The sequence below is a fragment of the Clytia hemisphaerica genome, unplaced genomic scaffold (genome assembly GCF_902728285.1).
Source record: "Clytia hemisphaerica strain Z4C2 unplaced genomic scaffold, Clytia hemisphaerica genome assembly, whole genome shotgun sequence".
Taxonomy (NCBI): Eukaryota; Metazoa; Cnidaria; class Hydrozoa; order Leptothecata; family Clytiidae; genus Clytia; species Clytia hemisphaerica.
Genome location: NW_027104551.1, coordinates 1,329,766 through 1,341,159, shown reverse-complemented (window position 1 = coordinate 1,341,159; position 11,394 = coordinate 1,329,766).

The window sequence follows — 11,394 nt, the reverse complement described above, 5'->3', positions numbered from 1 at the left end:
TATCATCATGATAATGTACGTTAGCGTATTATGTGATCACTTAATAGAACTAGAACGGCTAGTACAATACGGCTAGTTTTAGTAATGCAGGATTCTTTAGATAAACCCCCTCTAATTAACAGACTAGTTTGCTAGTCTACAATACGGCTAGTTTATATAGTTTAATCTCGGGATTGAAAAAGTCTGGAGAAAACCTATTCCGTACATATATTTTGTAGCTAAGGAATTTTAAAACACGGCATTTGAAGTGAAACAAGATGGTGGAGAAGTTGTGATCGGAGGTCTGTGATTAGGAATCCCTGTGATTAGGCAAAGCAAGGTTTGTCCATCATATTTTAGATTATTTTATCATAACAAAGACAAACTCAGGAGGTAAGGTAAATGGCGTTTTAATTTCTTTTGACTAATTTCCTGTTATAGTTTAATTTCAAACTTGACTTCAGTGAATATGTTTGATGAATTCAAATTCTTTTAGATTAGGGAGGTCGGGCCTTACGCGTGCGGCAGTAACAAAACATAGATTTTCGAAAAAAAATATTCAAGCTTACATATCTCAAGGAAGGAAACCTCTTTTAACATAAGTATTTTTTCCAGAGTGTAGAGAATTTATTCAGCTTTCTTTTGCAGAAAAAATCAGCACATCATGTCTTCATGTTCCTTTAAAATTTGAAAATGAGTACTTTTTCAAACTTCTTGTTCGCGGCACGGCAAAATTTTATTTATCCGGGGGTTCTAAAATCCAAAGCGCTAGCCACACGAAACGGTGAAGGCTTCTTCGTAAAGGCGAAAGACATGTAGCTATTTTTCGGATCCGGCATGCGGGAATAGTGTCAGGACCTGCAGGCGACCTGGTGGGTGCATGTCACTAGTCCGACACTTTCTAGTCCGACAGTAAAATAGTCCGAATCTATAAAATAAATTTAAAATTTGGAAGTCTTTTTTTCCGACGTCACTTTTGTCCGAAAACGAAAGATTTTTGGGTGTCAAATGTTGAATAAGGGTTTTTCACTAAGATAATATTAATAAAAGTTGATTTTGGCGGAATTTTGACAGAATTAGAAATAAAGGAACAATCAGGGTTGTAAATCACTAAAGAAGAGTCATAAAAACAGCTAAATCCAATTTCTTGACTCTTGAAAGCCCAATCCTAACAAGCTTACCAAAATTTAAGAAAACTCGGGTTTAGGGGCCTAACCTCAAAATCGGAACTTTGGATTTTTATAAAATATGTGACTCCTCTTCCGCGATGCATATTACGTTTTTTATATGTTTTTTTTTTTACACGTTGTCGGACAAAATTGTTGTCGGAATACTGACGCATTCGTCAAACCCAACGTCGGACATTTATACTGTCGGACTAGAAAGTGTCGGACTACTGACGACCTCCCGACCTGGTAGGGTTGGGAATGGGTGTGGTTTGGGTGTGGTTACGTATCAGATTGGCTAGGAATTTGGTTATTATCAGTTAGGGTTAGGGTTGGAGCTTGAAACAAGCACTCTTTTGTGATTTTCTCTTAATACAGTCTGGTCTGCAGTTTGTATATACAATATAAATAGCCGTCAGAAACGCTCTATCGGCATGAATCCGTGGCGCAGTGGATTAGGCATTGTTTCAAAACATCGGAACTTTGCATTTAGTGGGTTCGAATCCCACCGGTGGCGATCTGTCGGTAAGTCATTAAGTAAGCTAGAAAACATAGTAAATAACTCACAAAGAACCAGAAAGTCAGAAAAACTACGAAGAAGAGACTGGAAAGTACGAAATAAGTCCAGATCTGTCTTTCGTCTTTACGAAGAAGCCACGACCACACGAAACAGCTATCGACCTGGAATTTTTTGCATCGTTCCCCGCAATAGTTTAGCTTTTGAGACGTACCACGTTCGTTGGTTGGAGCAATGTATATTTTTCAGGAAGTCAAATTATGTACTTAAAATGCGTTTTTTTCATTGAAAAAATCAAATTTTTTATCGAACGTGATTTTTTTAGAAAGAACAATGTTTTTTCTTTCCAAATGTGAAAAAAGTACTAAGAATCAAGCTGTTTCCGGTGACAAGCGCTAAGGAAACAATTATGGTGTAATTACCCCCATTTCAGATACATCTACGGAAAATAAAACTCGCACCAAACCTCTCGCGCGGAATTTTTCATAAAACACTTTCGCTTTTGGTGCTGTAATGAAGGTACAAAATGGCTAGCGATGCGTGCACGAAAATGCTTGAAAAATTGAACTTCAAAATGTAATATCTTTGGAACTTTAAAGAATTGGAAGGTAAATGACCCCTCATTTTTCTTCTGATGGTTATGGCTTTCCATTAAACTTGGTTTGGTATTCTGCAAGTAAGTTTGAAATTTCCTCTGACCACCCTATTTAGATGATTGGTATTTTCATCATAGACATAGAGTCCCCTGCCCAGTTGGCGACCGGTCTAGTTGGCGACCGAACGTCTTTGAACCCAGAAAAGTTATACAAAAACAAACATCTGAAGAATTTCTTTTGTAGTTATCTGCCTTGACCTATTTCCCGTACTGTGTAAAAAAAGTTCCAGAAAAGGACAAGTAGAATCCGAAAGATCCAACTTTGCACGGAAGCACAAGAAAAAACCGGACTTTTCGAAAAAAATAAAAAATGGCTACCTGTGGACAAACAAGCTTTGTAAGAAAAAACGCTTCAACTGCCACTCCAAAAAATACTTATCCAAAACGATGAGTATGTTATAGAAAGCATTTCTATAAAAATCAGCTCAATACAGTTTCCTTCGTCTGAAATATTGATAAAAAAGTTGATGCAATCAGTTTCGAAATTAGACGTCCAGTCTGCGACAGACAAAATCAAAAGTAAGAAAAAGAAGACTCTACATTGCGATCAAAACATTCCAGACGCAGAGAAAATAAGAAGTCTGGAATAGACATAAAAAATTCACGCGTTTTTATCAAATGAAGACTCTCCATAGACCGCCACTTTCAAAACAAAACAAGAACAAACTTTAGAAAAAAATGGCGACTTGAAGAAAAATTCTGAAAAAACATGCCGAAGGGAAATGTAAGTGAGCTATTTTAAAACCAAAGAAAGAGTGCAAATAAATTTAACACGCGAAAGCTTATGAGTTTTTTATCACCCTGATCAATTAATATGACCTTACCTGGAAGTAGAGCACTGATTTTCTCTTTTTAACGATCGGTCACAGACTGGTACGCCGGTCGGGAACTGGGCACTAGTACCGCTCGCTTCGAAAGTTTTTTATTCTAAGAAGATCGCCTCAAATAAAAAATCAAAACAAACACGAAGAACATGTTAAAAGTTGTCTAAACATTGGTCGAAAAGGATTTTCAAAAAAGTTAAAAGTGAAAAATTTGAACCCAAAAATTTCGGTCGCCAACTGGGCAGGGTACTCTAATAGCGAGAGCCAGTATCCAGACGATCTCAATCGAACAGAATCGACGATCGAACCAGTCGAACCAAATCGAACGCAATCGACTGATTGAAATTCGATTGTCGAACGCAATCGAATCTCAATCGAATATTACCGCAATTTTCAGATTCGATTGATATTCGATTGCGTTCGATTGATGTTCGATTGCGTTCGATTGCGTTCGATCGTCGATTCATTCAGCTTGTGATGTTTGAGATCTTGGATGTTGGGAAGCTGCAAGAATAAAGCCAGACGATCTCAATCAAACGGAATCGACGATCGAACCAGTCGAACAACAATCCGACCAATCGAATATTACCCAGAATTTTGACGTTCGATTGAGATTCGATTGCGTTCGACAATCGAATTTCAATCGGTCGATTGCGTTCGATTTGGTTCGACTGGTTCGATCGTCGATTTCGTTCGATTGAGATCGTCTGGCAGTATGGATTTTGTGTAACTAACAACTGAAACGTACAACTGAAACGTTTTTGGCGCATTGGCGTAAGGGTACTTACCAAAGATTGTTTGATTTTCAGTTGGCGTAAAGTAATAATTCCAGCTCGGCGTGAATGACTATGGAGTCATCCATCGATTTTTAGCTTTCATTCGCCTAAATTTGCTTTCGCGCGCGTCAATTTTATTTATATTAATCATGTTGGCACATGCGCATCTTTTCCCATCTTGCACCCTTATTGAAAAATTAAATATACAAAAGAAATTTTGTTTGGCGTGAGCCTTGGAAAAATATCTTCGGCGCGAGATTTCCTGGAATCCATACTGGAGCGAGAGACAATGCATACCATTACTTGGTCTAATGTCGACACCCCTCCTCTAATTCCGACAGCCTTTTTATCAGTTGAAATTTATAGAAAGGTTGAAACTGTTTTCTTTGCTTAGTGGTCAGAGCGGTTTGTGTAAACCGCAGGTTACAGGTCACAGGTTACAGGTTACAGGTCACAGGTCAGTGATGACAGATTGACTCTAATCAATGTCATTACAGAGGAAAATGTTTGGAAAACACAAAGAATTATCAAAAACATAATTCTCAAGCAATTTCATGCATATAAAACCATTTCAAACTTCAAAATTTAACCATGTGCTTTTATCAGGGGGGGGGTCTTGCAGTTACTCCTTGACACTATGTGGAGTAACTGCAATTTTGGACATTTTCTACAGACACCACCACCCTTGCAGTTATTCCATAGTGTACTAACTGATTTTACCCTCAAAATTGGTGTATACCACCCCCAAAAGTGCCAAAATTGGCAATTTTTTCACTGAATTCCTCATTTTTGATACCATTTTACTGGGTTCGTCTTATTAACGACCGTTCAAGAGTTAAATATCTCAATTATTTTCCAAGTTTGTTAAAATATCTTTCATGCCTTGATTGAAGAAAAAATTTTGTGATTTTTTTTGACTTTTGAAAAAAATGTTTTGAATTTTTTTACTTCCGGAATTTTTAAAAACCTAAAATTTTAAGTGAAAAAGTGAAAAATGTGCTCACTTAGTACACCATATCCTACCAAAATCGACAATTTTGGGCTTAGGCACCACCCATGTTGCAGTTAGTCCACTGGTGGAGTAACTGTTTTCCCAAATTTTGGTTTATATACCACCACGGTAGTAATTGTCATAGTGTTTATATAATAACTGCATGACCCCCCCCTGGCTTTTATTGAACTTTCGTGTTTTTCTCTTGTAAGACATGATATTTTGTGATTCTGTCAATATTTTTGTCAAAAATCATTAAAAAAGTCATTAAAATAACAATTGAATTGAATGATTAACTAGTTTCATCCTTCTAAAACCACTCTCTTAGGGACCTCACAAGCTTCTGATTGGTGCCGTTTTATATCCATTCGCACTATCAACATCACATTCTGTATAATAAATATTTTTCGTGCTTTTGTCTTGTTAGGCATCATATTTTATGATTTTGTCATTATTTTTGTAAGTAAGTGTCACTAGGTTGTTATTCTCTATTCAATTGTCATTTTATAATATAATATCTAAATAACATGTATTCATGATATTCATGACGTAATCTTTTATACGGAAGCACCCGAGATAACCCGGAACTAGTGGCAAAATAACAAAAGAATGCACTGTGATCCTCATAGCCATCTATGAGGCCTATGCCTTTTTTGGGTAGGTTTAGTCTCTCACTCACGTTTTTGTAATTTAATGTGTTATGTATTGATGTTATGTTATGTATATGTTATGATCTACTTTATGTTTTTTCCGGTCTGCACTTTGTTGACCTGTAACCTGTGACCTGTAACCTGCGGTTTACACAAACCGTGGTCAGAGAGGAATAACCCTTTTTCAATCAGTGATTCAAGCTTTCATATTATTCCTTTCTCTGTAAAGAAGGGTGTCGGAATTAGACTTAGGGATGTCTATATTAAACCAACTAACAGTAAGTTTTAGCTTAGAGATTATCAGATGATTTTTGATATTTGGCTTAGAAATACCTTTTATGTTCCTAAGAAACACCTCCAAAGTTTTTGACCCAATTATTTCCCAAAGCGCTGACTTTGTTTTGAATTTTACTTGAAAACAATATTTAGCCATTCCAAGACCAAGGTCAAATTGAAACTATTCTGGCTGTAATCAAACCTAGTTCATCTTGTAGAGCTTCAAAAAAGAAAAAAAAAGAGGCGTCATACACCTCCTAATGATAAGCGGTTCCGGAGATATTGAGATTTTGGTTCCGCTAAAATAGCACCTTTTTAGACATTTTTTGAGGTTAACAATTTAGTCCAGAAATGGCATATAAAATGGCACCGAAATATGCTGCAAAAATTGAAAATTCAAGCTTTTGACTTCATTTTGACTGCAGACTTTTATCAAATTCTTTTTGTAATGGCTTAAGCTAACACTTTAAGGAAGAAATGAAAAGACATTTTTTTGAAAAAGAAGACATTGCATTGCAAAAAACAATAAAAACGTTATATATAAAGCGTAAGTTAAAATTGCTGAACCTACCTACCTTTGTAATCAAAGCGCTGCGGAGGAAAAATTCTCCATGGCATATAACTGTTTTAGGCTAAAAAAGGGTCAAATCTTTCAGTGGTACCACTCTCTATAATATTCTAGTCCTCATTTTCAGGCTGAAAATGCTTGCCAAAGTATGAATTAAGTAAAAAATAATAACTTTATAGAAAGAATTAATTTCAGAGAGTAGCACCATTGGATTTCTCAGGTATTTTCTGATAAATATGGAAAGTTTCACTGTCTGAACATTTTTTCCTCCGCAGTACTTTGAAATCAAAGATGAGTTGTGAATTTTTTTGTGTCCCGCATATCTAATTTTTCTAATTAAATGGCTTTAGTTGGAACGAGATTTTTAGACGAAAGTGTAGAATATTACACCTGTATAGCTCAACTACACAAAGAACTAAATTGCTTGTCAAAGTTGGAGCTAAAATTGAAGATTTTCAGGAGCGTCAAATAAAAAACAAGCAAACCCCGAATGGCTAACAATAGATATAGAAATTCAGACTGACGTAAAGACTGTGTACTCATTTTTAGAGATTTCAAAGTCAAATATCTCAGCTCAAAAATTAAAAATGCATGATGAGTGGCGAGAATTTTGTTCAGTTTTACCGTGAAGTGGGGTAACTTGCATCAGTGGAAGGAACCTTGCATAGCCCTCAAACAGTATAGACCTAACTCTTCATACAAAAATTACTGGAAGCGCATATTTGGACTTTGTACCGTGAGATTGGGTAACTTGCATCAGTGGAGGCTAACATGCATAGCCCTCAAAAGAATGACCTGGCTGGTCATTAAAATACAACTACGCAGCTCCGCTCGCATCTTTACTCTACCATTTTTGTTTTGATTTAACTTTGTATTTTAATGACCAGCCAGGTCATTCTTTTGAGGGCTATGCATGTTAGCCTCCACTGATGCAAGTTACCCAATCTCACGGTACCCTATGCTGCGCTGCACACAATCAGTTTTTTGAAGTTTGCAAAAAAACGCCACATAGAAGATCTTTCAACTTCAGACCGTCAACTGCTCTAACTTGGGACGATTGGTCGAAACATGGGACTGGTTGATATCTGGCCTGTATTCTCACTTACTGTTAAATTTCTTTGACAACAAATTTTTTTTGATAACTCCACCAAGTTTATCAATCATACTTCTTTGCTCCTCTTCTTAGAGTGCACAAACACTCGCGTTTGTTCCACTACGGATTTTTTCATATTTCGATTTAAAAGCCTACTCGATGCGAAAGAGAAATCGTGTATTTTTTACTACGCTGTTCATTATTAAATCAAATCAAATGACTTTGGAGGTTCCGTGAAATGGTAGCCGAATTGCCGTCCCATGTTTTGTCAGATAGTCCCAAGTTAGAGCAGTTGGCAGTATATATTGTATAGAGCAGTAAAAAATACAACTTTTCTATTTTTCCTTTTATTTACAAAAGTTCTAGGAATGAAAATAAAGGTAAAATTATAATTAAATACTATCCACTGATGATCTGCAGCATTATCGAAAAGCTAGAATCGCTTTGCATATATACTCTTCCATTAAGAAAATGATTGACAGACAGATTAAATTTTTACCCGCACATGAGCTCGCAGGCGTTCTGCGAGCATTCTCGGCTCAATCCTCGGCCCACGCTAAAATTGGTAGACTTAGCTGTGATAGATCATTTCGATGGAAGTTGTTGGAATGTTTACAAGGCTCTTGACAGAAAATCCTTTGTTTTCATAGAATGCACCCCCCCTGAGCTTAGAGGGGGCTAAACCATTTTTGCTTGATTGGGGGCTGTATTTTTCAAAAAATACTGGGGGCTAGCTTGCTAGGGGGGCTGAGTGTTGTGTAATAGAACTGGGGGCAGAGTTTATAGGTTGAAGATATTTTAAATTATATGTTAAAAATCTATGCTGTGGGGAAGGTTTTATCCATCTTGAAAATTTTTTTTTGCCTGTCGCGCAATAAACTTATCAAGAATTTGCATGCGAAATTTCTTTGATATTTTGCTTTGTGAAGGTGGGAGCTATGTTTCTAGAATTTAGCCGGGGGCTATTTTTGTTAGCCCCCCCTAAAAAATGCTGGGGACTGGACCCCTCTGCACACTATGAAAAGTTTTATTGTCAATGATGACAGTGTCGTTACTAATTTTGTTAGATCTGACATATTGATGTAAGTGCACTTTATAGTTTTGATCCCCATTGAAGAATTTTTCATGTCATTAGATGCTGTTTTAGAGCTTTAGAGCTAGCCTGTCAAATTAAATGACCTGGCAGGTCATTAAAATACAAAGATAAATCAAAACAAACCTGATTTACAAATTTGTGGGTGGTAAAATCTCCTAATCATATGTGATGTCATCTCAGTGATGACATTTTATATCCCTGGACCAAGTTATTCAATCCCGTGGCCAACCAAAAATCTTTGATCAGGGAGTTTTTTTTTAATGTGTACCTGCGGAGAGAGTGCTAGTTCTTATTTCGCTTGTCCACTAGTGATATAGCGCCGTTTGTCGGTAGGCAAAATTCAAACACTACAAAGGCTTCTTTACAGGCACCAACTTTCAAAATACTTTAATCAAAGATGAGGGATAGGTATAGCTTGGTCCAGGGATATAAAGGTTAGTGAATGTCATGCACAATTATGTTTGGTATCTTTATTAGATTTGAGGTTACACGTCCAGCAGCCATAGAAAAACGTCTGAATTCCCGCATTCTTGAAGTTTATGATCTTGCATGATTTTTTATTATCCAACCACGCTGTTTCATTTAAACCTGCAATTCTGTCAGCAAAATTACTCGCATGCCAAATATGAGATTCTGAAATGATAGAGTAGAGCTGCGAGCGGAGCTGCATACGGTTGAAGTTTTGGATAAGACTGCATTGAGTGACCATCAGTTTTATTGAGTCTGTTTTCAAGGGTAGAATATTCAGCTGGAGAATGTTTCTGAGAAGGTTGAGATGATAATGGTGTCTGTATGTTCATAAGTGGTGTTAGAAGGGCCATGATTATGTTGAATTATGAAGATAAAGCCTTGATGAGCAGGACTTTCGAAGATATGCTGATGTACTGATATACTAGATATACTGATTATTATAGTATGTTTAAAATTAGATAGGAAATAAGATTTTTTAGAAAATTTTACATTTTTCACAGCTCAGGCCACCATCTTGAAAAGTTCTGTGTCAAAGGATTTTTTTTTGCTTGAAGTTTTTTTGCAACGCTTCAAGGGGTGCATAATAGGTGCGCTGCTATTCTACGCAACGTTTCCAATTGAATTCCATGGTATGTGATTAGAAATTATGAATATTCGCGCATTTTCCTTTAAGTCACAAGCAAAATCTCACTCTTTTGAACAAATTAGGCGAGACCAATTTGATTACTTGTTTTACGGGCCTGACCGACCCTGAAATTCCAAAAAACTGAAATAAAAATTTTGGTAGTTGATTTGAGTAATTGAGAATTGTATGTCCAATTTTTTAATTTAATCCATGAATTCAAGTTTTTTGTGTAATTTTATTTTTCTATTTCGCTTTTTTGTCAAGATGTAGTAGTTTTTGCTGATTCTATACGTGAAATTATTTTTATTTTTTTGCCGACCGACCGGTTGGCTAGCTTGGCCCGTAAAACAACAAATTAAATTGGCCTCGCCTCAGTGTTTTTTTTTTAAATAAAGTAGCCCTGCTGCCAAGGACGATTGTGAAAAATCCCTAAAAGGAAAGTGAAATCCAAGGGTGAAAAGTTTACTTTTAAATTGGTCTTGAAAATGCACATAATTTTGACACCAGCTGTTTGTCACCCTGTGACCCGGTTCTTGGTTCAAAGACAAACGTTGCCAAATTTTACAGCCGAAAAGCTGCGGTATTTTACATTGTTGCAGGATTTGACATTGTTGTTGGATTGAACATTGTTGCAAGATTCGACAACGCTTGCAGAATTTTGCAGCACTGTCATTCTTTGCAATTCCGACAGCTCGGTAAATTTTGTGGTTTCTATATATATCAAGGATCTGAGGAGATGTCAAAGGATTCTCAGCCACCTCTATTCCAGCAAATGCAGGGGTCTACTTCTTAAAGCATTTCAACTTTTCAGATTGATCGATTCTTATAAGTAAAATGCTATGAATAAATAAAGGAAGGAAATATTTCTCTCTTTGTTGAAGAAGTGTCTCAAAAATATTGTAGCAGTCTGTAAACTTTATAGACAAAGTGTGGGAAGAAGTGGGGAATGGAAGAAAGCAGAGAAAATATTTTGATTTCTTCAAAGCGATATAAAAAAAATCTTTTTTAGCACTAAAATTTTAGATTTAGTCAAATTTGATCAGATTTGATATGCTGATTATTTTGAAAGTAATTTGAGCACTTTTACAGTAAATAGTATAAAGTAGGTTGTAAGTATTAAGTAGTAGGTAGTAGGCGTTTTGTACTTGCAGTGTGTTAATTACATTTTTTTAGCTGCTTATACTTACCCAATCATAACTATGAGAACTGTTTTACATGTTTGTTCCTTTATAATATTTACAACCTTGGTTTCTGTCGTTTTCTCCTATTAAAAAAAATTATAATAGATATTTAATAGCGATTCTAGTTAAAAGAAATTAAAATAGGTTTTAAGCCAATTTAAGGGTCATTTCAGACCTCAGAATTTTCTAAGGGGCTCCTCCCCTGCCTAGAACCCCCCCCCCCTTTAGGGCTAAGAGCGCTCTAAAATCACATTCTCAAATTTTTCTTGCTACCCTCAAAAAACTACCAGCCAACTGAATTTACTTATTTACAGACAAGAATCTATTACATGGGTAAGTGTAATGCTAAAAAGCAAAATTAACCTGCTCAACCTATTTTAAATGGTATCTCATGATTGAAAAGTACTTGTTCTTTTAGTCGACATTTTCTTTTTATTGTTGTCATTTATTTGTTGTCTTTTTTCTTTTTTTACATCAAACTTCAGGTAGGTCCATTCAACATGTAGCTTGTTTATTTATTAATATT